The sequence below is a fragment of the Scomber japonicus genome, chromosome 13, assembly GCF_027409825.1.
Source record: "Scomber japonicus isolate fScoJap1 chromosome 13, fScoJap1.pri, whole genome shotgun sequence".
Classification (NCBI taxonomy): Eukaryota; Metazoa; Chordata; class Actinopteri; order Scombriformes; family Scombridae; genus Scomber; species Scomber japonicus.
This window is the reverse complement of record NC_070590.1, coordinates 4377704-4399855: the sequence shown is the minus strand read 5'-3', so window position 1 is coordinate 4399855 and position 22152 is coordinate 4377704. Positions and strand designations below refer to the sequence as shown.

The following is a 22152-nucleotide window of genomic DNA, read 5'->3' as shown; positions in this document are numbered from 1 at the left end:
CTTTTAGTGGATTCTTAATAGGTTTATCATGAAAGTTATTGGTTTCCTAAAAACAATCAGGTTGTGGAGGTGGCTGTTTTTCATGGTCAACCCATAATGTCGTTTTCCAAACGGAAATTGATGGAAAACCACTTTCTCTTTTTACCTCCTCACCCTTCGATAGCTCAGTTGGTAGAGCGGAGGACTGTAGGTTGATAAATGACAGGTATCCTTAGGTCGCTGGTTCAACTCCGGCTCGAAGGAGGAGTTTTTCATCACTGCCATGTTCTACGAGGAAGAATTTCAATGCAATTGCTCCAGAGATGGCTGGTTTTGTCACTTGATCAGTGGGACTTAACAACAGATGGTGCAATACCTGGCAGACCTCAATGTTGTATCGCATAGCATATCATGTTCCCTTTGTGTGGTGCCTTCTCAATGACTTTCAGTGGATTCTTAATAGGTTTATCATGAAAGTTCTTGGTTTCCTAAAAACAATCAGGTTGTGGAGGTGGCTGTTTTTCATAGTCAACCCATGATGTCGTTTTCCAAACGGAAATTGATGGAAAACCACTTTCTCTTTTTACCTCCTCACCCTTCGATAGCTCAGTTGGTAGAGCGGAGGACTGTAGGTTGATAAATGACAGGTATCCTTAGGTCGCTGGTTCAACTCCGGCTCGAAGGAGGAGTTTTTCATCACTGCCATGTTCTACTAGGTAGAATTTCAATGCAATTGCTCCAGAGATGGCTGGTTTTGTCACTTGATCAGTGGGACTTAACAACAGATGGTGCAATACGTGGCAGACCTCAATGTTGTATCGCATAGCATATCATGTTCCCTTTGTGTGGTGCTTTCTCAATGACTTTTAGTGGATTCTTAATAGGTTTATCATGAAAGTTCTTGGTTTCCTAAAAACAATCAGGTTGTGGAGGTGGCTGTTTTTCATGGTCAACCCATGATGTCGTTTTCCAAACGGAAATTGATGGAAAACCACTTTCTCTTTTTACCTCCTCACTCTTCGATAGCTCAGTTGGTAGAGCGGAGGACTGTAGGTTGATAAATGACAGGTATCCTTAGGTCGCTGGTTCAACTCCGGCTCGAAGGAGGAGTTTTTCATCACTGCCATGTTCTACTAGGTAGAATTTCAATGCAATCGTTCCAAAGATGGCTGGTTTTGTCACTTGATCAGTGGGACTTAACAACAGATGGTGCAATACCTGGCAGACCTCAATGTTGTACCGCGTAGCACATCATGTCAACTTTGTGTGGTGCTTTCTCAATGACTTTTAGTGGATTCTTAATAGGTTTATCATGAAAGTTATTGGTTTCCTAAAAACAATCAGGTTGTGGAGGTGGCTGTTTTTCATGGTCAACCCATAATGTCGTTTTCCAAACGGAAATTGATGGAAAACCACTTTCTCTTTTTACCTCCTCACCCTTCGATAGCTCAGTTGGTAGAGCGGAGGACTGTAGGTTGATAAATGACAGGTATCCTTAGGTCGCTGGTTCAACTCCGGCTCGAAGGAGGAGTTTTTCATCACTGCCATGTTCTACTAGGAAGAATTTCAATGCAATTGCTCCAGAGATGGCTGGTTTTGTCACTTGATCAGTGGGACTTAACAACAGATGGTGCAATACGTGGCAGACCTCAATGTTGTATCGCATAGCATATCATGTTCCCTTTGTGTGATGCTTTCTCAATGACTTTTAGTGGATTCTTAATAGGTTTATCATGAAAGTTCTTGGTTTCCTAAAAACAATCAGGTTGTGGAGGTGGCTGTTTTTCATGGTCAACCCATGATGTCGTTTTCCAAACGGAAATTGATGGAAAACCACTTTCTCTTTTTACCTCCTCACCCTTCGATAGGTCAGTTGGTAGAGCGGAGGACTGTAGGTTGATAAAAGACAGGTATCCTTAGGTCGCTGGTTCAACTCCGGCTCGGAGGAGGAGTTTTTCATCACTGCCATGTTCTACTAGGTAGAATTTCAATGCAATCGTTCCAAAGATGGCTGGTTTTGTCACTTGATCAGTGGGACTTAACAACAGATGGTGCAATACCTGGCAGACCTCAATGTTGTACCGCGTAGCACATCATGTCAACTTTGTGTGGCGGTTTCTCAATGACTTTAAGTGGATTCTTAATGGGTTTATCATGAAAGTTCTTGATTTCCTAAAAACAATTAGGCCGTTGAGGTTGCTGTTTTTCATGGTCAACCCATAATGTTGTTTTCCAAACGGAAATTGATGGAAAACCACTTTCTCTTTTTACCGCCTCACCCTTCGATAGCTCAGTTGGTAGAGCGGAGGACTGTAGGTTGATAAATGACAGGTATCCTTAGGTCGCTGGTTCAACTCCGGCTCGAAGGAGGAGTTTTTCATCACTGCCATGTTCTACGAGGAAGAATTTCAATGCAATTGCTCCAGAGATGGCTGGTTTTGTCACTTGATCAGTGGGACTTAACAACAGATGGTGCAATACGTGGCAGACCTCAATGTTGTATCGCATAGCATATCATGTTCCCTTTGTGTGGTGCTTTCTCAATGACTTTTAGTGGATTCTTAATAGGTTTATCATGAAAGTTCTTGGTTTCCTAAAAACAATCAGGTTGTGGAGGTGGCTGTTTTTCATGGTCAACCCATAATGTCGTTTTCCAAACGGAAATTGATGGAAAACCACTTTCTCTTTTTACCTCCTCACCCTTCGATAGCTCAGTTGGTAGAGCGGAGGACTGTAGGTTGATAAATGACAGGTATCCTTAGGTCGCTGGTTCAACTCCGGCTCGAAGGAGGAGTTTTTCATCACTGCCATGTTCTACGAGGAAGAATTTCAATGCAATTGCTCCAGAGATGGCTGGTTTTGTCACTTGATCAGTGGGACTTAACAACAGATGGTGCAATACGTGGCAGACCTCAATGTTGTATCGCATAGCATATCATGTTCCCTTTGTGTGGTGCTTTCTCAATGACTTTTAGTGGATTCTTAATAGGTTTATCATGAAAGTTCTTGGTTTCCTAAAAACAATCAGGTTGTGGAGGTGGCTGTTTTTCATGGTCAACCCATAATGTCGTTTTCCAAACGGAAATTGATGGAAAACCACTTTCTCTTTTTACCTCCTCACCCTTCGATAGCTCAGTTGGTAGAGCGGAGGACTGTAGGTTGATAAATGACAGGTATCCTTAGGTCGCTGGTTCAACTCCGGCTCGAAGGAGGAGTTTTTCATCACTGCCATGTTCTACTAAGAAGAATTTCAATGCAATCGTTCCAAAGATGGCTGGTTTTGTCACTTGATCAGTGGGACTTAACAACATATGGTGCAATACCTGGCAGACCTCAATGTTGTACCGCGTAGCACATCATGTCAACTTTGTGTGGCGGTTTCTCAATGACTTTAAGTGGATTCTTAATGGGTTTATCATGAAAGTTCTTGATTTCCTAAAAACAATTAGGCCGTTGAGGTTGCTGTTTTTCATGGTCAACCCATAATGTTGTTTTCCAAACGGAAATTGATGGAAAACCACTTTCTCTTTTTACCGCCTCACCCTTCGATAGCTCAGTTGATAGAGCGGAGGACTGTAGGTTGATAAATGACAGGTATCCTTAGGTCGCTGGTTCAACTCCGGCTCGAAGGAGGAGTTTTTCATCACTGCCATGTTCTACGAGGAAGAATTTCAATGCAATTGCTCCAGAGATGGCTGGTTTTGTCACTTGATCAGTGGGACTTAACAACAGATGGTGCAATACGTGGCAGACCTCAATGTTGTATCGCATAGCATATCATGTTCCCTTTGTGTGGTGCTTTCTCAATGACTTTTAGTGGATTCTTAATAGGTTTATCATGAAAGTTCTTGGTTTCCTAAAAACAATCAGGTTGTGGAGGTGGCTGTTTTTCATGGTCAACCCATAATGTCGTTTTCCAAACGGAAATTGATGGAAAACCACTTTCTCTTTTTACCTCCTCACCCTTCGATAGCTCAGTTGGTAGAGCGGAGGACTGTAGGTTGATAAATGACAGGTATCCTTAGGTCGCTGGTTCAACTCCGGCTCGAAGGAGGAGTTTTTCATCACTGCCATGTTCTACGAGGAAGAATTTCAATGCAATTGCTCCAGAGATGGCTGGTTTTGTCACTTGATCAGTGGGACTTAACAACAGATGGTGCAATACGTGGCAGACCTCAATGTTGTATCGCATAGCATATCATGTTCCCTTTGTGTGGTGCTTTCTCAATGACTTTTAGTGGATTCTTAATAGGTTTATCATGAAAGTTCTTGGTTTCCTAAAAACAATCAGGTTGTGGAGGTGGCTGTTTTTCATGGTCAACCCATAATGTCGTTTTCCAATCGGAAAGTGATGGAAAACCACTTTCTCTTTTTACCTCCTCACCCTTCGATAGCTCAGTTGGTAGAGCGGAGGACTGTAGGTTGATAAATGACAGGTATCCTTAGGTCGCTGGTTCAACTCCGGCTCGAAGGAGGAGTTTTTCATCACTGCCATGTTCTACGAGGAAGAATTTCAATGCAATTGCTCCAGAGATGGCTGGTTTTGTCACTTGATCAGTGGGACTTAACAACAGATGGTGCAATACGTGGCAGACCTCATTGTTGTATCGCATAGCATATCATGTTCCCTTTGTGTGGTGCTTTCTCAATGACTTTTAGTGGATTCTTAATAGGTTTATCATGAAAGTTCTTGGTTTCCTAAAAACAATCAGGTTGTGGAGGTGGCTGTTTTTCATGGTCAACCCATAATGTCGTTTTCCAAACGGAAATTGATGGAAAACCACTTTCTCTTTTTACCTCCTCACCCTTCGATAGCTCAGTTGGTAGAGCGGAGGACTGTAGGTTGATAAATGACAGGTATCCTTAGGTCGCTGGTTCAACTCCGGCTCGAAGGAGGAGTTTTTCATCACTGCCATGTTCTACGAGGAAGAATTTCAATGCAATTGCTCCAGAGATGGCTGGTTTTGTCACTTGATCAGTGGGACTTAACAACAGATGGTGCAATACCTGGCAGACCTCAATGTTGTATCGCATAGCATATCATGTTCCCTTTGTGTGGTGCTTTCTCAATGACTTTTAGTGGATTCTTAATAGGTTTATCATGAAAGTTCTTGGTTTCCTAAAAACAATCAGGTTGTGGAGGTGGCTGTTTTTCATGGTCAACCCATGATGTCGTTTTCCAAACGGAAATTGATGGAAAACCACTTTCTCTTTTTACCTCCTCACCCTTCGATAGCTCAGTTGGTAGAGTGGAGGACTGTAGGTTGATAAATGACAGGTATCCTTAGGTCGCTGGTTCAACTCCGGCTCGAAGGAGGAGTTTTTCATCACTGCCATGTTCTACGAGGAAGAATTTCAATGCAATTGCTCCAGAGATGGCTGGTTCTGTCACTTGATCAGTGGGACTTAACAACAGATGGTGCAATACCTGGCAGACCTCAATGTTGTATCGCGTAGCACATCATGTCAACTTTGTGTGGCGGTTTCTCAATGACTTTTAGTGGATTCTTAATGGGTTTATCATGAAAGTTCTTGATTTCCTAAAAACAATTAGGCCGTTGAGGTTGCTGTTTTTCATGGTCAACCCATAATGTTGTTTTCCAAACGGAAATTGATGGAAAACCACTTTCTCTTTTTACCTCCTCACCCTTCGATAGCTCAGTTGGTAGAGCGGAGGACTGTAGGTTGATAAATGACAGGTATCCTTAGGTCGCTGGTTCAACTCCGGCTCGAAGGAGGAGTTTTTCATCACTGCCATGTTCTACTAGGTAGAATTTCAATGCAATCGTTCCAAAGATGGCTGGTTTTGTCACTTGATCAGTGGGACTTAACAACAGATGGTGCAATACCTGGCAGACCTCAATGTTGTACCGCGTAGCACATCATGTCAACTTTGTGTGGTGCTTTCTCAATGACTTTTAGTGGATTCTTAATAGGTTTATCATGAAAGTTATTGGTTTCCTAAAAACAATCAGGTTGTGGAGGTGGCTGTTTTTCATGGTCAACCCATAATGTCGTTTTCCAAACGGAAATTGATGGAAAACCACTTTCTCTTTTTACCTAGCTCAGTTGGTAGAGCGGAGGACTGTAGGTTGATAAATGACAGGTATCCTTAGGTCGCTGGTTCAACTCCGGCTCGAAGGAGGAGTTTTTCATCACTGCCATGTTCTACGAGGAAGAATTTCAATGCAATTGCTCCAGAGATGGCTGGTTTTGTCACTTGATCAGTGGGACTTAACAACAGATGGTGCAATACCTGGCAGACCTCAATGTTGTATCGCATAGCATATCATGTTCCCTTTGTGTGGTGCCTTCTCAATGACTTTCAGTGGATTCTTAATAGGTTTATCATGAAAGTTCTTGGTTTCCTAAAAACAATCAGGTTGTGGAGGTGGCTGTTTTTCATGGTCAACCCATGATGTCGTTTTCCAAACGGAAATTGATGGAAAACCACTTTCTCTTTTTACCTCCTCACCCTTCGATAGCTCAGTTGGTAGAGCGGAGGACTGTAGGTTGATAAATGACAGGTATCCTTAGGTCGCTGGTTCAACTCCGGCTCGAAGGAGGAGTTTTTCATCACTGCCATGTTCTACTAGGAAGAATTTCAATGCAATTGCTCCAGAGATGGCTGGTTTTGTCACTTGATCAGTGGGACTTAACAACAGATGGTGCAATACGTGGCAGACCTCAATGTTGTATCGCATAGCATATCATGTTCCCTTTGTGTGGTGCTTTCTCAATGACTTTTAGTGGATTCTTAATAGGTTTATCATGAAAGTTCTTGGTTTCCTAAAAACAATCAGGTTGTGGAGGTGGCTGTTTTTCATGGTCAACCCATAATGTCGTTTTCCAAACGGAAATTGATGGAAAACCACTTTCTCTTTTTACCTCCTCACCCTTCGATAGCTCAGTTGGTAGAGCGGAGGACTGTAGGTTGATAAATGACAGGTATCCTTAGGTCGCTGGTTCAACTCCGGCTCGAAGGAGGAGTTTTTCATCACTGCCATGTTCTACGAGGAAGAATTTCAATGCAATTGCTCCAGAGATGGCTGGTTTTGTCACTTGATCAGTGGGACTTAACAACAGATGGTGCAATACGTGGCAGACCTCAATGTTGTATCGCATAGCATATCATGTTCCCTTTGTGTGGTGCTTTCTCAATGACTTTTAGTGGATTCTTAATAGGTTTATCATGAAAGTTCTTGGTTTCCTAAAAACAATCAGGTTGTGGAGGTGGCTGTTTTTCATGGTCAACCCATAATGTCGTTTTCCAATCGGAAAGTGATGGAAAACCACTTTCTCTTTTTACCTCCTCACCCTTCGATAGCTCAGTTGGTAGAGCGGAGGACTGTAGGTTGATAAATGACAGGTATCCTTAGGTCGCTGGTTCAACTCCGGCTCGAAGGAGGAGTTTTTCATCACTGCCATGTTCTACGAGGAAGAATTTCAATGCAATTGCTCCAGAGATGGCTGGTTTTGTCACTTGATCAGTGGGACTTAACAACAGATGGTGCAATACGTGGCAGACCTCATTGTTGTATCGCATAGCATATCATGTTCCCTTTGTGTGGTGCTTTCTCAATGACTTTTAGTGGATTCTTAATAGGTTTATCATGAAAGTTCTTGGTTTCCTAAAAACAATCAGGTTGTGGAGGTGGCTGTTTTTCATGGTCAACCCATAATGTCGTTTTCCAAACGGAAATTGATGGAAAACCACTTTCTCTTTTTACCTCCTCACCCTTCGATAGCTCAGTTGGTAGAGCGGAGGACTGTAGGTTGATAAATGACAGGTATCCTTAGGTCGCTGGTTCAACTCCGGCTCGAAGGAGGAGTTTTTCATCACTGCCATGTTCTACGAGGAAGAATTTCAATGCAATTGCTCCAGAGATGGCTGGTTTTGTCACTTGATCAGTGGGACTTAACAACAGATGGTGCAATACCTGGCAGACCTCAATGTTGTATCGCATAGCATATCATGTTCCCTTTGTGTGGTGCTTTCTCAATGACTTTTAGTGGATTCTTAATAGGTTTATCATTAAAGTTCTTGGTTTCCTAAAAACAATCAGGTTGTGGAGGTGGCTGTTTTTCATGGTCAACCCATGATGTCGTTTTCCAAACGGAAATTGATGGAAAACCACTTTCTCTTTTTACCTCCTCACCCTTCGATAGCTCAGTTGGTAGAGCGGAGGACTGTAGGTTGATAAATGACAGGTATCCTTAGGTCGCTGGTTCAACTCCGGCTCGAAGGAGGAGTTTTTCATCACTGCCATGTTCTACGAGGAAGAATTTCAATGCAATTGCTCCAGAGATGGCTGGTTCTGTCACTTGATCAGTGGGACTTAACAACAGATGGTGCAATACCTGGCAGACCTCAATGTTGTATCGCGTAGCACATCATGTCAACTTTGTGTGGCGGTTTCTCAATGACTTTTAGTGGATTCTTAATGGGTTTATCATGAAAGTTCTTGATTTCCTAAAAACAATTAGGCCGTTGAGGTTGCTGTTTTTCATGGTCAACCCATAATGTTGTTTTCCAAACGGAAATTGATGGAAAACCACTTTCTCTTTTTACCTCCTCACCCTTCGATAGCTCAGTTGGTAGAGCGGAGGACTGTAGGTTGATAAATGACAGGTATCCTTAGGTCGCTGGTTCAACTCCGGCTCGAAGGAGGAGTTTTTCATCACTGCCATGTTCTACTAGGTAGAATTTCAATGCAATCGTTCCAAAGATGGCTGGTTTTGTCACTTGATCAGTGGGACTTAACAACAGATGGTGCAATATCTGGCAGACCTCAATGTTGTACCGCGTAGCACATCATGTCAACTTTGTGTGGTGCTTTCTCAATGACTTTTAGTGGATTCTTAATAGGTTTATCATGAAAGTTATTGGTTTCCTAAAAACAATCAGGTTGTGGAGGTGGCTGTTTTTCATGGTCAACCCATAATGTCGTTTTCCAAACGGAAATTGATGGAAAACCACTTTCTCTTTTTACCTAGCTCAGTTGGTAGAGCGGAGGACTGTAGGTTGATAAATGACAGGTATCCTTAGGTCGCTGGTTCAACTCCGGCTCGAAGGAGGAGTTTTTCATCACTGCCATGTTCTACGAGGAAGAATTTCAATGCAATTGCTCCAGAGATGGCTGGTTTTGTCACTTGATCAGTGGGACTTAACAACAGATGGTGCAATACCTGGCAGACCTCAATGTTGTATCGCATAGCATATCATGTTCCCTTTGTGTGGTGCCTTCTCAATGACTTTCAGTGGATTCTTAATAGGTTTATCATGAAAGTTCTTGGTTTCCTAAAAACAATCAGGTTGTGGAGGTGGCTGTTTTTCATGGTCAACCCATGATGTCGTTTTCCAAACGGAAATTGATGGAAAACCACTTTCTCTTTTTACCTCCTCACCCTTCGATAGCTCAGTTGGTAGAGCGGAGGACTGTAGGTTGATAAATGACAGGTATCCTTAGGTCGCTGGTTCAACTCCGGCTCGAAGGAGGAGTTTTTCATCACTGCCATGTTCTACTAGGTAGAATTTCAATGCAATTGCTCCAGAGATGGCTGGTTTTGTCACTTGATCAGTGGGACTTAACAACAGATGGTGCAATACGTGGCAGACCTCAATGTTGTATCGCATAGCATATCATGTTCCCTTTGTGTGGTGCTTTCTCAATGACTTTTAGTGGATTCTTAATAGGTTTATCATGAAAGTTCTTGGTTTCCTAAAAACAATCAGGTTGTGGAGGTGGCTGTTTTTCATGGTCAACCCATGATGTCGTTTTCCAAACGGAAATTGATGGAAAACCACTTTCTCTTTTTACCTCCTCACTCTTCGATAGCTCAGTTGGTAGAGCGGAGGACTGTAGGTTGATAAATGACAGGTATCCTTAGGTCGCTGGTTCAACTCCGGCTCGAAGGAGGAGTTTTTCATCACTGCCATGTTCTACTAGGTAGAATTTCAATGCAATCGTTCCAAAGATGGCTGGTTTTGTCACTTGATCAGTGGGACTTAACAACAGATGGTGCAATACCTGGCAGACCTCAATGTTGTACCGCGTAGCACATCATGTCAACTTTGTGTGGTGCTTTCTCAATGACTTTTAGTGGATTCTTAATAGGTTTATCATGAAAGTTATTGGTTTCCTAAAAACAATCAGGTTGTGGAGGTGGCTGTTTTTCATGGTCAACCCATAATGTCGTTTTCCAAACGGAAATTGATGGAAAACCACTTTCTCTTTTTACCTCCTCACCCTTCGATAGCTCAGTTGGTAGAGCGGAGGACTGTAGGTTGATAAATGACAGGTATCCTTAGGTCGCTGGTTCAACTCCGGCTCGAAGGAGGAGTTTTTCATCACTGCCATGTTCTACTAGGAAGAATTTCAATGCAATTGCTCCAGAGATGGCTGGTTTTGTCACTTGATCAGTGGGACTTAACAACAGATGGTGCAATACGTGGCAGACCTCAATGTTGTATCGCATAGCATATCATGTTCCCTTTGTGTGATGCTTTCTCAATGACTTTTAGTGGATTCTTAATAGGTTTATCATGAAAGTTCTTGGTTTCCTAAAAACAATCAGGTTGTGGAGGTGGCTGTTTTTCATGGTCAACCCATGATGTCGTTTTCCAAACGGAAATTGATGGAAAACCACTTTCTCTTTTTACCTCCTCACCCTTCGATAGCTCAGTTGGTAGAGCGGAGGACTGTAGGTTGATAAAAGACAGGTATCCTTAGGTCGCTGGTTCAACTCCGGCTCGGAGGAGGAGTTTTTCATCACTGCCATGTTCTACTAGGTAGAATTTCAATGCAATCGTTCCAAAGATGGCTGGTTTTGTCACTTGATCAGTGGGACTTAACAACAGATGGTGCAATACCTGGCAGACCTCAATGTTGTACCGCGTAGCACATCATGTCAACTTTGTGTGGTGCTTTCTCAATGACTTTTAGTGGATTCTTAATAGGTTTATCATGAAAGTTATTGGTTTCCTAAAAACAATCAGGTTGTGGAGGTGGCTGTTTTTCATGGTCAACCCATAATGTCGTTTTCCAAACGGAAATTGATGGAAAACCACTTTCTCTTTTTACCTCCTCACCCTTCGATAGCTCAGTTGGTAGAGCGGAGGACTGTAGGTTGATAAATGACAGGTATCCTTAGGTCGCTGGTTCAACTCCGGCTCGAAGGAGGAGTTTTTCATCACTGCCATGTTCTACTAGGAAGAATTTCAATGCAATTGCTCCAGAGATGGCTGGTTTTGTCACTTGATCAGTGGGACTTAACAACAGATGGTGCAATACGTGGCAGACCTCAATGTTGTATCGCATAGCATATCATGTTCCCTTTGTGTGGTGCTTTCTCAATGACTTTTAGTGGATTCTTAATAGGTTTATCATGAAAGTTCTTGGTTTCCTAAAAACAATCAGGTTGTGGAGGTGGCTGTTTTTCATGGTCAACCCATGATGTCGTTTTCCAAACGGAAATTGATGGAAAACCACTTTCTCTTTTTACCTCCTCACCCTTCGATAGCTCAGTTGGTAGAGCGGAGGACTGTAGGTTGATAAATGACAGGTATCCTTAGGTCGCTGGTTCAACTCCGGCTCGAAGGAGGAGTTTTTCATCACTGCCATGTTCTACTAGGTAGAATTTCAATGCAATTGCTCCAGAGATGGCTGGTTTTGTCACTTGATCAGTGGGACTTAACAACAGATGGTGCAATACGTGGCAGACCTCAATGTTGTATCGCATAGCATATCATGTTCCCTTTGTGTGGTGCTTTCTCAATGACTTTTAGTGGATTCTTAATAGGTTTATCATGAAAGTTCTTGGTTTCCTAAAAACAATCAGGTTGTGGAGGTGGCTGTTTTTCATGGTCAACCCATGATGTCGTTTTCCAAACGGAAATTGATGGAAAACCACTTTCTCTTTTTACCTCCTCACTCTTCGATAGCTCAGTTGGTAGAGCGGAGGACTGTAGGTTGATAAATGACAGGTATCCTTAGGTCGCTGGTTCAACTCCGGCTCGAAGGAGGAGTTTTTCATCACTGCCATGTTCTACGAGGAAGAATTTCAATGCAATTGCTCCAGAGATGGCTGGTTTTGTCACTTGATCAGTGGGACTTAACAACAGATGGTGCAATACCTGGCAGACCTCAATGTTGTATCGCATAGCATATCATGTTCCCTTTGTGTGGTGCCTTCTCAATGACTTTCAGTGGATTCTTAATAGGTTTATCATGAAAGTTCTTGGTTTCCTAAAAACAATCAGGTTGTGGAGGTGGCTGTTTTTCATGGTCAACCCATGATGTCGTTTTCCAAACGGAAATTGATGGAAAACCACTTTCTCTTTTTACCTCCTCACCCTTCGATAGCTCAGTTGGTAGAGCGGAGGACTGTAGGTTGATAAATGACAGGTATCCTTAGGTCGCTGGTTCAACTCCGGCTCGAAGGAGGAGTTTTTCATCACTGCCATGTTCTACTAGGTAGAATTTCAATGCAATTGCTCCAGAGATGGCTGGTTTTGTCACTTGATCAGTGGGACTTAACAACAGATGGTGCAATACGTGGCAGACCTCAATGTTGTATCGCATAGCATATCATGTTCCCTTTGTGTGGTGCTTTCTCAATGACTTTTAGTGGATTCTTAATAGGTTTATCATGAAAGTTCTTGGTTTCCTAAAAACAATCAGGTTGTGGAGGTGGCTGTTTTTCATGGTCAACCCATGATGTCGTTTTCCAAACGGAAATTGATGGAAAACCACTTTCTCTTTTTACCTCCTCACTCTTCGATAGCTCAGTTGGTAGAGCGGAGGACTGTAGGTTGATAAATGACAGGTATCCTTAGGTCGCTGGTTCAACTCCGGCTCGAAGGAGGAGTTTTTCATCACTGCCATGTTCTACTAGGTAGAATTTCAATGCAATCGTTCCAAAGATGGCTGGTTTTGTCACTTGATCAGTGGGACTTAACAACAGATGGTGCAATACCTGGCAGACCTCAATGTTGTACCGCGTAGCACATCATGTCAACTTTGTGTGGTGCTTTCTCAATGACTTTTAGTGGATTCTTAATAGGTTTATCATGAAAGTTATTGGTTTCCTAAAAACAATCAGGTTGTGGAGGTGGCTGTTTTTCATGGTCAACCCATAATGTCGTTTTCCAAACGGAAATTGATGGAAAACCACTTTCTCTTTTTACCTCCTCACCCTTCGATAGCTCAGTTGGTAGAGCGGAGGACTGTAGGTTGATAAATGACAGGTATCCTTAGGTCGCTGGTTCAACTCCGGCTCGAAGGAGGAGTTTTTCATCACTGCCATGTTCTACTAGGAAGAATTTCAATGCAATTGCTCCAGAGATGGCTGGTTTTGTCACTTGATCAGTGGGACTTAACAACAGATGGTGCAATACGTGGCAGACCTCAATGTTGTATCGCATAGCATATCATGTTCCCTTTGTGTGATGCTTTCTCAATGACTTTTAGTGGATTCTTAATAGGTTTATCATGAAAGTTCTTGGTTTCCTAAAAACAATCAGGTTGTGGAGGTGGCTGTTTTTCATGGTCAACCCATGATGTCGTTTTCCAAACGGAAATTGATGGAAAACCACTTTCTCTTTTTACCTCCTCACCCTTCGATAGCTCAGTTGGTAGAGCGGAGGACTGTAGGTTGATAAAAGACAGGTATCCTTAGGTCGCTGGTTCAACTCCGGCTCGGAGGAGGAGTTTTTCATCACTGCCATGTTCTACTAGGTAGAATTTCAATGCAATCGTTCCAAAGATGGCTGGTTTTGTCACTTGATCAGTGGGACTTAACAACAGATGGTGCAATACCTGGCAGACCTCAATGTTGTACCGCGTAGCACATCATGTCAACTTTGTGTGGTGCTTTCTCAATGACTTTTAGTGGATTCTTAATAGGTTTATCATGAAAGTTATTGGTTTCCTAAAAACAATCAGGTTGTGGAGGTGGCTGTTTTTCATGGTCAACCCATAATGTCGTTTTCCAAACGGAAATTGATGGAAAACCACTTTCTCTTTTTACCTCCTCACCCTTCGATAGCTCAGTTGGTAGAGCGGAGGACTGTAGGTTGATAAATGACAGGTATCCTTAGGTCGCTGGTTCAACTCCGGCTCGAAGGAGGAGTTTTTCATCACTGCCATGTTCTACTAGGAAGAATTTCAATGCAATTGCTCCAGAGATGGCTGGTTTTGTCACTTGATCAGTGGGACTTAACAACAGATGGTGCAATACGTGGCAGACCTCAATGTTGTATCGCATAGCATATCATGTTCCCTTTGTGTGGTGCTTTCTCAATGACTTTTAGTGGATTCTTAATAGGTTTATCATGAAAGTTCTTGGTTTCCTAAAAACAATCAGGTTGTGGAGGTGGCTGTTTTTCATGGTCAACCCATGATGTCGTTTTCCAAACGGAAATTGATGGAAAACCACTTTCTCTTTTTACCTCCTCACCCTTCGATAGCTCAGTTGGTAGAGCGGAGGACTGTAGGTTGATAAATGACAGGTATCCTTAGGTCGCTGGTTCAACTCCGGCTCGAAGGAGGAGTTTTTCATCACTGCCATGTTCTACTAGGTAGAATTTCAATGCAATCGTTCCAAAGATGGCTGGTTTTGTCACTTGATCAGTGGGACTTAACAACAGATGGTGCATTACGTGGCAGACCTCAATGTTGTATCGCATAGCATATCATGTTCCCTTTGTGTGGTGCTTTCTCAATGACTTTTAGTGGATTCTTAATAGGTTTATCATGAAAGTTATTGGTTTCCTAAAAACAATCAGGTTGTGGAGGTGGCTGTTTTTCATGGTCAACCCATAATGTCGTTTTCCAAACGGAAATTGATGGAAAACCACTTTCTCTTTTTACCTCCTCACCCTTCGATAGCTCAGTTGGTAGAGCGGAGGACTGTAGGTTGATAAATGACAGGTATCCTTAGGTCGCTGGTTCAACTCCGGCTCGAAGGAGGAGTTTTTCATCACTGCCATGTTCTACTAGGAAGAATTTCAATGCAATTGCTCCAGAGATGGCTGGTTTTGTCACTTGATCAGTGGGACTTAACAACAGATGGTGCAATACGTGGCAGACCTCAATGTTGTATCGCATAGCATATCATGTTCCCTTTGTGTGATGCTTTCTCAATGACTTTTAGTGGATTCTTAATAGGTTTATCATGAAAGTTCTTGGTTTCCTAAAAACAATCAGGTTGTGGAGGTGGCTGTTTTTCATGGTCAACCCATGATGTCGTTTTCCAAACGGAAATTGATGGAAAACCACTTTCTCTTTTTACCTCCTCACCCTTCGATAGCTCAGTTGGTAGAGCGGAGGACTGTAGGTTGATAAAAGACAGGTATCCTTAGGTCGCTGGTTCAACTCCGGCTCGGAGGAGGAGTTTTTCATCACTGCCATGTTCTACTAGGTAGAATTTCAATGCAATCGTTCCAAAGATGGCTGGTTTTGTCACTTGATCAGTGGGACTTAACAACAGATGGTGCAATACCTGGCAGACCTCAATGTTGTACCGCGTAGCACATCATGTCAACTTTGTGTGGTGCTTTCTCAATGACTTTTAGTGGATTCTTAATAGGTTTATCATGAAAGTTATTGGTTTCCTAAAAACAATCAGGTTGTGGAGGTGGCTGTTTTTCATGGTCAACCCATAATGTCGTTTTCCAAACGGAAATTGATGGAAAACCACTTTCTCTTTTTACCTCCTCACCCTTCGATAGCTCAGTTGGTAGAGCGGAGGACTGTAGGTTGATAAATGACAGGTATCCTTAGGTCGCTGGTTCAACTCCGGCTCGAAGGAGGAGTTTTTCATCACTGCCATGTTCTACTAGGAAGAATTTCAATGCAATTGCTCCAGAGATGGCTGGTTTTGTCACTTGATCAGTGGGACTTAACAACAGATGGTGCAATACGTGGCAGACCTCAATGTTGTATCGCATAGCATATCATGTTCCCTTTGTGTGGTGCTTTCTCAATGACTTTTAGTGGATTCTTAATAGGTTTATCATGAAAGTTCTTGGTTTCCTAAAAACAATCAGGTTGTGGAGGTGGCTGTTTTTCATGGTCAACCCATGATGTCGTTTTCCAAACGGAAATTGATGGAAAACCACTTTCTCTTTTTACCTCCTCACCCTTCGATAGCTCAGTTGGTAGAGCGGAGGACTGTAGGTTGATAAATGACAGGTATCCTTAGGTCGCTGGTTCAACTCCGGCTCGAAGGAGGAGTTTTTCATCACTGCCATGTTCTACTAGGTAGAATTTCAATGCAATTGCTCCAGAGATGGCTGGTTTTGTCACTTGATCAGTGGGACTTAACAACAGATGGTGCAATACGTGGCAGACCTCAATGTTGTATCGCATAGCATATCATGTTCCCTTTGTGTGGTGCTTTCTCAATGACTTTTAGTGGATTCTTAATAGGTTTATCATGAAAGTTCTTGGTTTCCTAAAAACAATCAGGTTGTGGAGGTGGCTGTTTTTCATGGTCAACCCATGATGTCGTTTTCCAAACGGAAATTGATGGAAAACCACTTTCTCTTTTTACCTCCTCACTCTTCGATAGCTCAGTTGGTAGAGCGGAGGACTGTAGGTTGATAAATGACAGGTATCCTTAGGTCGCTGGTTCAACTCCGGCTCGAAGGAGGAGTTTTTCATCACTGCCATGTTCTACGAGGAAGAATTTCAATGCAATTGCTCCAGAGATGGCTGGTTTTGTCACTTGATCAGTGGGACTTAACAACAGATGGTGCAATACCTGGCAGACCTCAATGTTGTATCGCATAGCATATCATGTTCCCTTTGTGTGGTGCCTTCTCAATGACTTTCAGTGGATTCTTAATAGGTTTATCATGAAAGTTCTTGGTTTCCTAAAAACAATCAGGTTGTGGAGGTGGCTGTTTTTCATGGTCAACCCATGATGTCGTTTTCCAAACGGAAATTGATGGAAAACCACTTTCTCTTTTTACCTCCTCACCCTTCGATAGCTCAGTTGGTAGAGCGGAGGACTGTAGGTTGATAAATGACAGGTATCCTTAGGTCGCTGGTTCAACTCCGGCTCGAAGGAGGAGTTTTTCATCACTGCCATGTTCTACTAGGTAGAATTTCAATGCAATTGCTCCAGAGATGGCTGGTTTTGTCACTTGATCAGTGGGACTTAACAACAGATGGTGCAATACGTGGCAGACCTCAATGTTGTATCGCATAGCATATCATGTTCCCTTTGTGTGGTGCTTTCTCAATGACTTTTAGTGGATTCTTAATAGGTTTATCATGAAAGTTCTTGGTTTCCTAAAAACAATCAGGTTGTGGAGGTGGCTGTTTTTCATGGTCAACCCATGATGTCGTTTTCCAAACGGAAATTGATGGAAAACCACTTTCTCTTTTTACCTCCTCACTCTTCGATAGCTCAGTTGGTAGAGCGGAGGACTGTAGGTTGATAAATGACAGGTATCCTTAGGTCGCTGGTTCAACTCCGGCTCGAAGGAGGAGTTTTTCATCACTGCCATGTTCTACTAGGTAGAATTTCAATGCAATCGTTCCAAAGATGGCTGGTTTTGTCACTTGATCAGTGGGACTTAACAACAGATGGTGCAATACCTGGCAGACCTCAATGTTGTACCGCGTAGCACATCATGTCAACTTTGTGTGGTGCTTTCTCAATGACTTTTAGTGGATTCTTAATAGGTTTATCATGAAAGTTATTGGTTTCCTAAAAACAATCAGGTTGTGGAGGTGGCTGTTTTTCATGGTCAACCCATAATGTCGTTTTCCAAACGGAAATTGATGGAAAACCACTTTCTCTTTTTACCTCCTCACCCTTCGATAGCTCAGTTGGTAGAGCGGAGGACTGTCGGTTGATAAATGACAGGTATCCTTAGGTCGCTGGTTCAACTCCGGCTCGAAGGAGGAGTTTTTCATCACTGCCATGTTCTACTAGGAAGAATTTCAATGCAATTGCTCCAGAGATGGCTGGTTTTGTCACTTGATCAGTGGGACTTAACAACAGATGGTGCAATACGTGGCAGACCTCAATGTTGTATCGCATAGCATATCATGTTCCCTTTGTGTGATGCTTTCTCAATGACTTTTAGTGGATTCTTAATAGGTTTATCATGAAAGTTCTTGGTTTCCTAAAAACAATCAGGTTGTGGAGGTGGCTGTTTTTCATGGTCAACCCATGATGTCGTTTTCCAAACGGAAATTGATGGAAAACCACTTTCTCTTTTTACCTCCTCACCCTTCGATAGCTCAGTTGGTAGAGCGGAGGACTGTAGGTTGATAAATGACAGGTATCCTTAGGTCGCTGGTTCAACTCCGGCTCGAAGGAGGAGTTTTTCATCACTGCCATGTTCTACGAGGAAGAATTTCAATGCAATTGCTCCAGAGATGGCTGGTTTTGTCACTTGATCAGTGGGACTTAACAACAGATGGTGCAATACCTGGCAGACCTCAATGTTGTATCGCATAGCATATCATGTTCCCTTTGTGTGGTGCCTTCTCAATGACTTTCAGTGGATTCTTAATAGGTTTATCATGAAAGTTCTTGGTTTCCTAAAAACAATCAGGTTGTGGAGGTGGCTGTTTTTCATGGTCAACCCATGATGTCGTTTTCCAAACGGAAATTGATGGAAAACCACTTTCTCTTTTTACCTCCTCACCCTTCGATAGCTCAGTTGGTAGAGCGGAGGACTGTAGGTTGATAAATGACAGGTATCCTTAGGTCGCTGGTTCAACTCCGGCTCGAAGGAGGAGTTTTTCATCACTGCCATGTTCTACTAGGTAGAATTTCAATGCAATTGCTCCAGAGATGGCTGGTTTTGTCACTTGATCAGTGGGACTTAACAACAGATGGTGCAATACGTGGCAGACCTCAATGTTGTATCGCATAGCATATCATGTTCCCTTTGTGTGGTGCTTTCTCAATGACTTTTAGTGGATTCTTAATAGGTTTATCATGAAAGTTCTTGGTTTCCTAAAAACAATCAGGTTGTGGAGGTGGCTGTTTTTCATGGTCAACCCATGATGTCGTTTTCCAAACGGAAATTGATGGAAAACCACTTTCTCTTTTTACCTCCTCACTCTTCGATAGCTCAGTTGGTAGAGCGGAGGACTGTAGGTTGATAAATGACAGGTATCCTTAGGTCGCTGGTTCAACTCCGGCTCGAAGGAGGAGTTTTTCATCACTGCCATGTTCTACTAGGTAGAATTTCAATGCAATCGTTCCAAAGATGGCTGGTTTTGTCACTTGATCAGTGGGACTTAACAACAGATGGTGCAATACCTGGCAGACCTCAATGTTGTACCGCGTAGCACATCATGTCAACTTTGTGTGGTGCTTTCTCAATGACTTTTAGTGGATTCTTAATAGGTTTATCATGAAAGTTATTGGTTTCCTAAAAACAATCAGGTTGTGGAGGTGGCTGTTTTTCATGGTCAACCCATAATGTCGTTTTCCAAACGGAAATTGATGGAAAACCACTTTCTCTTTTTACCTCCTCACCCTTCGATAGCTCAGTTGGTAGAGCGGAGGACTGTCGGTTGATAAATGACAGGTATCCTTAGGTCGCTGGTTCAACTCCGGCTCGAAGGAGGAGTTTTTCATCACTGCCATGTTCTACTAGGAAGAATTTCAATGCAATTGCTCCAGAGATGGCTGGTTTTGTCACTTGATCAGTGGGACTTAACAACAGATGGTGCAATACGTGGCAGACCTCAATGTTGTATCGCATAGCATATCATGTTCCCTTTGTGTGATGCTTTCTCAATGACTTTTAGTGGATTCTTAATAGGTTTATCATGAAAGTTCTTGGTTTCCTAAAAACAATCAGGTTGTGGAGGTGGCTGTTTTTCATGGTCAACCCATGATGTCGTTTTCCAAACGGAAATTGATGGAAAACCACTTTCTCTTTTTACCTCCTCACCCTTCGATAGCTCAGTTGGTAGAGCGGAGGACTGTAGGTTGATAAAAGACAGGTATCCTTAGGTCGCTGGTTCAACTCCGGCTCGGAGGAGGAGTTTTTCATCACTGCCATGTTCTACTAGGTAGAATTTCAATGCAATCGTTCCAAAGATGGCTGGTTTTGTCACTTGATCAGTGGGACTTAACAACAGATGGTGCAATACCTGGCAGACCTCAATGTTGTACCGCGTAGCACATCATGTCAACTTTGTGTGGTGCTTTCTCAATGACTTTTAGTGGATTCTTAATAGGTTTATCATGAAAGTTATTGGTTTCCTAAAAACAATCAGGTTGTGGAGGTGGCTGTTTTTCATGGTCAACCCATAATGTCGTTTTCCAAACGGAAATTGATGGAAAACCACTTTCTCTTTTTACCTCCTCACCCTTCGATAGCTCAGTTGGTAGAGCGGAGGACTGTAGGTTGATAAATGACAGGTATCCTTAGGTCGCTGGTTCAACTCCGGCTCGAAGGAGGAGTTTTTCATCACTGCCATGTTCTACTAGGAAGAATTTCAATGCAATTGCTCCAGAGATGGCTGGTTTTGTCACTTGATCAGTGGGACTTAACAACAGATGGTGCAATACGTGGCAGACCTCAATGTTGTATCGCATAGCATATCATGTTCCCTTTGTGTGGTGCTTTCTCAATGACTTTTAGTGGATTCTTAATAGGTTTATCATGAAAGTTCTTGGTTTCCTAAAAACAATCAGGTTGTGGAGGTGGCTGTTTTTCATGGTCAACCCATGATGTCGTTTTCCAAACGGAAATTGATGGAAAACCACTTTCTCTTTTTACCTCCTCACCCTTCGATAGCTCAGTTGGTAGAGCGGAGGACTGTAGGTTGATAAATGACAGGTATCCTTAGGTCGCTGGTTCAACTCCGGCTCGAAGGAGGAGTTTTTCATCACTGCCATATTCTACTAGGTAGAATTTCAATGCAATTGCTCCAGAGATGGCTGGTTTTGTCACTTGATCAGTGGGACTTAACAACAGATGGTGCAATACGTGGCAGACCTCAATGTTGTATCGCATAGCATATCATGTTCCCTTTGTGTGGTGCTTTCTCAATGACTTTTAGTGGATTCTTAATAGGTTTATCATGAAAGTTCTTGGTTTCCTAAAAACAATCAGGTTGTGGAGGTGGCTGTTTTTCATGGTCAACCCATGATGTCGTTTTCCAAACGGAAATTGATGGAAAACCACTTTCTCTTTTTACCTCCTCACTCTTCGATAGCTCAGTTGGTAGAGCGGAGGACTGTAGGTTGATAAAAGACAGGTATCCTTAGGTCGCTGGTTCAACTCCGGCTCGGAGGAGGAGTTTTTCATCACTGCCATGTTCTACTAGGAAGAATTTCAATGCAATTGCTCCAGAGATGGCTGGTTTTGTCACTTGATCAGTGGGACTTAACAACAGATGGTGCAATACGTGGCAGACCTCAATGTTGTATCGCATAGCATATCATGTTCCCTTTGTGTGATGCTTTCTCAATGACTTTTAGTGGATTCTTAATAGGTTTATCATGAAAGTTCTTGGTTTCCTAAAAACAATCAGGTTGTGGAGGTGGCTGTTTTTCATGGTCAACCCATGATGTCGTTTTCCAAACGGAAATTGATGGAAAACCACTTTCTCTTTTTACCTCCTCACCCTTCGATAGCTCAGTTGGTAGAGCGGAGGACTGTAGGTTGATAAAAGACAGGTATCCTTAGGTCGCTGGTTCAACTCCGGCTCGGAGGAGGAGTTTTTCATCACTGCCATGTTCTACTAGGTAGAATTTCAATGCAATCGTTCCAAAGATGGCTGGTTTTGTCACTTGATCAGTGGGACTTAACAACAGATGGTGCAATACCTGGCAGACCTCAATGTTGTACCGCGTAGCACATCATGTCAACTTTGTGTGGTGCTTTCTCAATGACTTTTAGTGGATTCTTAATAGGTTTATCATGAAAGTTATTGGTTTCCTAAAAACAATCAGGTTGTGGAGGTGGCTGTTTTTCATGGTCAACCCATAATGTCGTTTTCCAAACGGAAATTGATGGAAAACCACTTTCTCTTTTTACCTCCTCACCCTTCGATAGCTCAGTTGGTAGAGCGGAGGACTGTAGGTTGATAAATGACAGGTATCCTTAGGTCGCTGGTTCAACTCCGGCTCGAAGGAGGAGTTTTTCATCACTGCCATGTTCTACTAGGAAGAATTTCAATG

At 42.7% G+C, this 22152-nt stretch overlaps 35 non-coding genes across 35 annotated transcripts; all 35 read left to right on the top strand.

Annotated features, from left to right (window-relative positions):
- Positions 1-153: 153 nt before the first annotated feature.
- Positions 154-243, top strand: trnay-gua (transfer RNA tyrosine (anticodon GUA)). The gene is given in 2 exon segments: positions 154-190; positions 208-243. It is a non-coding gene; the product is annotated as a tRNA-Tyr (tRNA).
- A 331-nt stretch (positions 244-574) lies between these two features.
- trnay-gua (transfer RNA tyrosine (anticodon GUA)) lies at positions 575-664 on the top strand. The gene is given in 2 exon segments: positions 575-611; positions 629-664. It is a non-coding gene; the product is annotated as a tRNA-Tyr (tRNA).
- A 752-nt stretch (positions 665-1416) lies between these two features.
- trnay-gua (transfer RNA tyrosine (anticodon GUA)) lies at positions 1417-1506 on the top strand. Its single transcript is given in 2 exon segments — positions 1417-1453; positions 1471-1506. It is a non-coding gene; the product is annotated as a tRNA-Tyr (tRNA).
- Positions 1507-2258: 752 nt separating this feature from the next.
- On the top strand, positions 2259-2348 carry trnay-gua (transfer RNA tyrosine (anticodon GUA)). Its single transcript is given in 2 exon segments — positions 2259-2295; positions 2313-2348. It is a non-coding gene; the product is annotated as a tRNA-Tyr (tRNA).
- Positions 2349-2679: 331 nt separating this feature from the next.
- trnay-gua (transfer RNA tyrosine (anticodon GUA)) lies at positions 2680-2769 on the top strand. The gene is given in 2 exon segments: positions 2680-2716; positions 2734-2769. It is a non-coding gene; the product is annotated as a tRNA-Tyr (tRNA).
- A 331-nt stretch (positions 2770-3100) lies between these two features.
- Positions 3101-3190, top strand: trnay-gua (transfer RNA tyrosine (anticodon GUA)). The gene is given in 2 exon segments: positions 3101-3137; positions 3155-3190. It is a non-coding gene; the product is annotated as a tRNA-Tyr (tRNA).
- Positions 3191-3942: 752 nt separating this feature from the next.
- On the top strand, positions 3943-4032 carry trnay-gua (transfer RNA tyrosine (anticodon GUA)). Its single transcript is given in 2 exon segments — positions 3943-3979; positions 3997-4032. It is a non-coding gene; the product is annotated as a tRNA-Tyr (tRNA).
- Positions 4033-4363: 331 nt separating this feature from the next.
- trnay-gua (transfer RNA tyrosine (anticodon GUA)) lies at positions 4364-4453 on the top strand. Its single transcript is given in 2 exon segments — positions 4364-4400; positions 4418-4453. It is a non-coding gene; the product is annotated as a tRNA-Tyr (tRNA).
- A 331-nt stretch (positions 4454-4784) lies between these two features.
- On the top strand, positions 4785-4874 carry trnay-gua (transfer RNA tyrosine (anticodon GUA)). Its single transcript is given in 2 exon segments — positions 4785-4821; positions 4839-4874. It is a non-coding gene; the product is annotated as a tRNA-Tyr (tRNA).
- A 752-nt stretch (positions 4875-5626) lies between these two features.
- Positions 5627-5716, top strand: trnay-gua (transfer RNA tyrosine (anticodon GUA)). The gene is given in 2 exon segments: positions 5627-5663; positions 5681-5716. It is a non-coding gene; the product is annotated as a tRNA-Tyr (tRNA).
- A 738-nt stretch (positions 5717-6454) lies between these two features.
- trnay-gua (transfer RNA tyrosine (anticodon GUA)) lies at positions 6455-6544 on the top strand. Its single transcript is given in 2 exon segments — positions 6455-6491; positions 6509-6544. It is a non-coding gene; the product is annotated as a tRNA-Tyr (tRNA).
- Positions 6545-6875: 331 nt separating this feature from the next.
- Positions 6876-6965, top strand: trnay-gua (transfer RNA tyrosine (anticodon GUA)). The gene is given in 2 exon segments: positions 6876-6912; positions 6930-6965. It is a non-coding gene; the product is annotated as a tRNA-Tyr (tRNA).
- Positions 6966-7296: 331 nt separating this feature from the next.
- trnay-gua (transfer RNA tyrosine (anticodon GUA)) lies at positions 7297-7386 on the top strand. Its single transcript is given in 2 exon segments — positions 7297-7333; positions 7351-7386. It is a non-coding gene; the product is annotated as a tRNA-Tyr (tRNA).
- A 331-nt stretch (positions 7387-7717) lies between these two features.
- trnay-gua (transfer RNA tyrosine (anticodon GUA)) lies at positions 7718-7807 on the top strand. The gene is given in 2 exon segments: positions 7718-7754; positions 7772-7807. It is a non-coding gene; the product is annotated as a tRNA-Tyr (tRNA).
- Positions 7808-8138: 331 nt separating this feature from the next.
- Positions 8139-8228, top strand: trnay-gua (transfer RNA tyrosine (anticodon GUA)). Its single transcript is given in 2 exon segments — positions 8139-8175; positions 8193-8228. It is a non-coding gene; the product is annotated as a tRNA-Tyr (tRNA).
- Positions 8229-8559: 331 nt separating this feature from the next.
- Positions 8560-8649, top strand: trnay-gua (transfer RNA tyrosine (anticodon GUA)). The gene is given in 2 exon segments: positions 8560-8596; positions 8614-8649. It is a non-coding gene; the product is annotated as a tRNA-Tyr (tRNA).
- Positions 8650-9387: 738 nt separating this feature from the next.
- trnay-gua (transfer RNA tyrosine (anticodon GUA)) lies at positions 9388-9477 on the top strand. The gene is given in 2 exon segments: positions 9388-9424; positions 9442-9477. It is a non-coding gene; the product is annotated as a tRNA-Tyr (tRNA).
- Positions 9478-10229: 752 nt separating this feature from the next.
- trnay-gua (transfer RNA tyrosine (anticodon GUA)) lies at positions 10230-10319 on the top strand. Its single transcript is given in 2 exon segments — positions 10230-10266; positions 10284-10319. It is a non-coding gene; the product is annotated as a tRNA-Tyr (tRNA).
- Positions 10320-11071: 752 nt separating this feature from the next.
- On the top strand, positions 11072-11161 carry trnay-gua (transfer RNA tyrosine (anticodon GUA)). The gene is given in 2 exon segments: positions 11072-11108; positions 11126-11161. It is a non-coding gene; the product is annotated as a tRNA-Tyr (tRNA).
- Positions 11162-11492: 331 nt separating this feature from the next.
- On the top strand, positions 11493-11582 carry trnay-gua (transfer RNA tyrosine (anticodon GUA)). Its single transcript is given in 2 exon segments — positions 11493-11529; positions 11547-11582. It is a non-coding gene; the product is annotated as a tRNA-Tyr (tRNA).
- Positions 11583-12334: 752 nt separating this feature from the next.
- Positions 12335-12424, top strand: trnay-gua (transfer RNA tyrosine (anticodon GUA)). The gene is given in 2 exon segments: positions 12335-12371; positions 12389-12424. It is a non-coding gene; the product is annotated as a tRNA-Tyr (tRNA).
- Positions 12425-13176: 752 nt separating this feature from the next.
- trnay-gua (transfer RNA tyrosine (anticodon GUA)) lies at positions 13177-13266 on the top strand. Its single transcript is given in 2 exon segments — positions 13177-13213; positions 13231-13266. It is a non-coding gene; the product is annotated as a tRNA-Tyr (tRNA).
- A 752-nt stretch (positions 13267-14018) lies between these two features.
- On the top strand, positions 14019-14108 carry trnay-gua (transfer RNA tyrosine (anticodon GUA)). The gene is given in 2 exon segments: positions 14019-14055; positions 14073-14108. It is a non-coding gene; the product is annotated as a tRNA-Tyr (tRNA).
- A 331-nt stretch (positions 14109-14439) lies between these two features.
- trnay-gua (transfer RNA tyrosine (anticodon GUA)) lies at positions 14440-14529 on the top strand. Its single transcript is given in 2 exon segments — positions 14440-14476; positions 14494-14529. It is a non-coding gene; the product is annotated as a tRNA-Tyr (tRNA).
- Positions 14530-14860: 331 nt separating this feature from the next.
- On the top strand, positions 14861-14950 carry trnay-gua (transfer RNA tyrosine (anticodon GUA)). The gene is given in 2 exon segments: positions 14861-14897; positions 14915-14950. It is a non-coding gene; the product is annotated as a tRNA-Tyr (tRNA).
- A 752-nt stretch (positions 14951-15702) lies between these two features.
- trnay-gua (transfer RNA tyrosine (anticodon GUA)) lies at positions 15703-15792 on the top strand. Its single transcript is given in 2 exon segments — positions 15703-15739; positions 15757-15792. It is a non-coding gene; the product is annotated as a tRNA-Tyr (tRNA).
- Positions 15793-16123: 331 nt separating this feature from the next.
- Positions 16124-16213, top strand: trnay-gua (transfer RNA tyrosine (anticodon GUA)). Its single transcript is given in 2 exon segments — positions 16124-16160; positions 16178-16213. It is a non-coding gene; the product is annotated as a tRNA-Tyr (tRNA).
- Positions 16214-16965: 752 nt separating this feature from the next.
- On the top strand, positions 16966-17055 carry trnay-gua (transfer RNA tyrosine (anticodon GUA)). The gene is given in 2 exon segments: positions 16966-17002; positions 17020-17055. It is a non-coding gene; the product is annotated as a tRNA-Tyr (tRNA).
- Positions 17056-17807: 752 nt separating this feature from the next.
- Positions 17808-17897, top strand: trnad-guc (transfer RNA aspartic acid (anticodon GUC)). Its single transcript is given in 2 exon segments — positions 17808-17844; positions 17862-17897. It is a non-coding gene; the product is annotated as a tRNA-Asp (tRNA).
- Positions 17898-18228: 331 nt separating this feature from the next.
- trnay-gua (transfer RNA tyrosine (anticodon GUA)) lies at positions 18229-18318 on the top strand. The gene is given in 2 exon segments: positions 18229-18265; positions 18283-18318. It is a non-coding gene; the product is annotated as a tRNA-Tyr (tRNA).
- A 331-nt stretch (positions 18319-18649) lies between these two features.
- On the top strand, positions 18650-18739 carry trnay-gua (transfer RNA tyrosine (anticodon GUA)). Its single transcript is given in 2 exon segments — positions 18650-18686; positions 18704-18739. It is a non-coding gene; the product is annotated as a tRNA-Tyr (tRNA).
- A 752-nt stretch (positions 18740-19491) lies between these two features.
- Positions 19492-19581, top strand: trnad-guc (transfer RNA aspartic acid (anticodon GUC)). Its single transcript is given in 2 exon segments — positions 19492-19528; positions 19546-19581. It is a non-coding gene; the product is annotated as a tRNA-Asp (tRNA).
- A 752-nt stretch (positions 19582-20333) lies between these two features.
- Positions 20334-20423, top strand: trnay-gua (transfer RNA tyrosine (anticodon GUA)). Its single transcript is given in 2 exon segments — positions 20334-20370; positions 20388-20423. It is a non-coding gene; the product is annotated as a tRNA-Tyr (tRNA).
- A 331-nt stretch (positions 20424-20754) lies between these two features.
- trnay-gua (transfer RNA tyrosine (anticodon GUA)) lies at positions 20755-20844 on the top strand. The gene is given in 2 exon segments: positions 20755-20791; positions 20809-20844. It is a non-coding gene; the product is annotated as a tRNA-Tyr (tRNA).
- A 1173-nt stretch (positions 20845-22017) lies between these two features.
- trnay-gua (transfer RNA tyrosine (anticodon GUA)) lies at positions 22018-22107 on the top strand. Its single transcript is given in 2 exon segments — positions 22018-22054; positions 22072-22107. It is a non-coding gene; the product is annotated as a tRNA-Tyr (tRNA).
- The last annotated feature ends 45 nt before the right edge of the window (positions 22108-22152 follow it).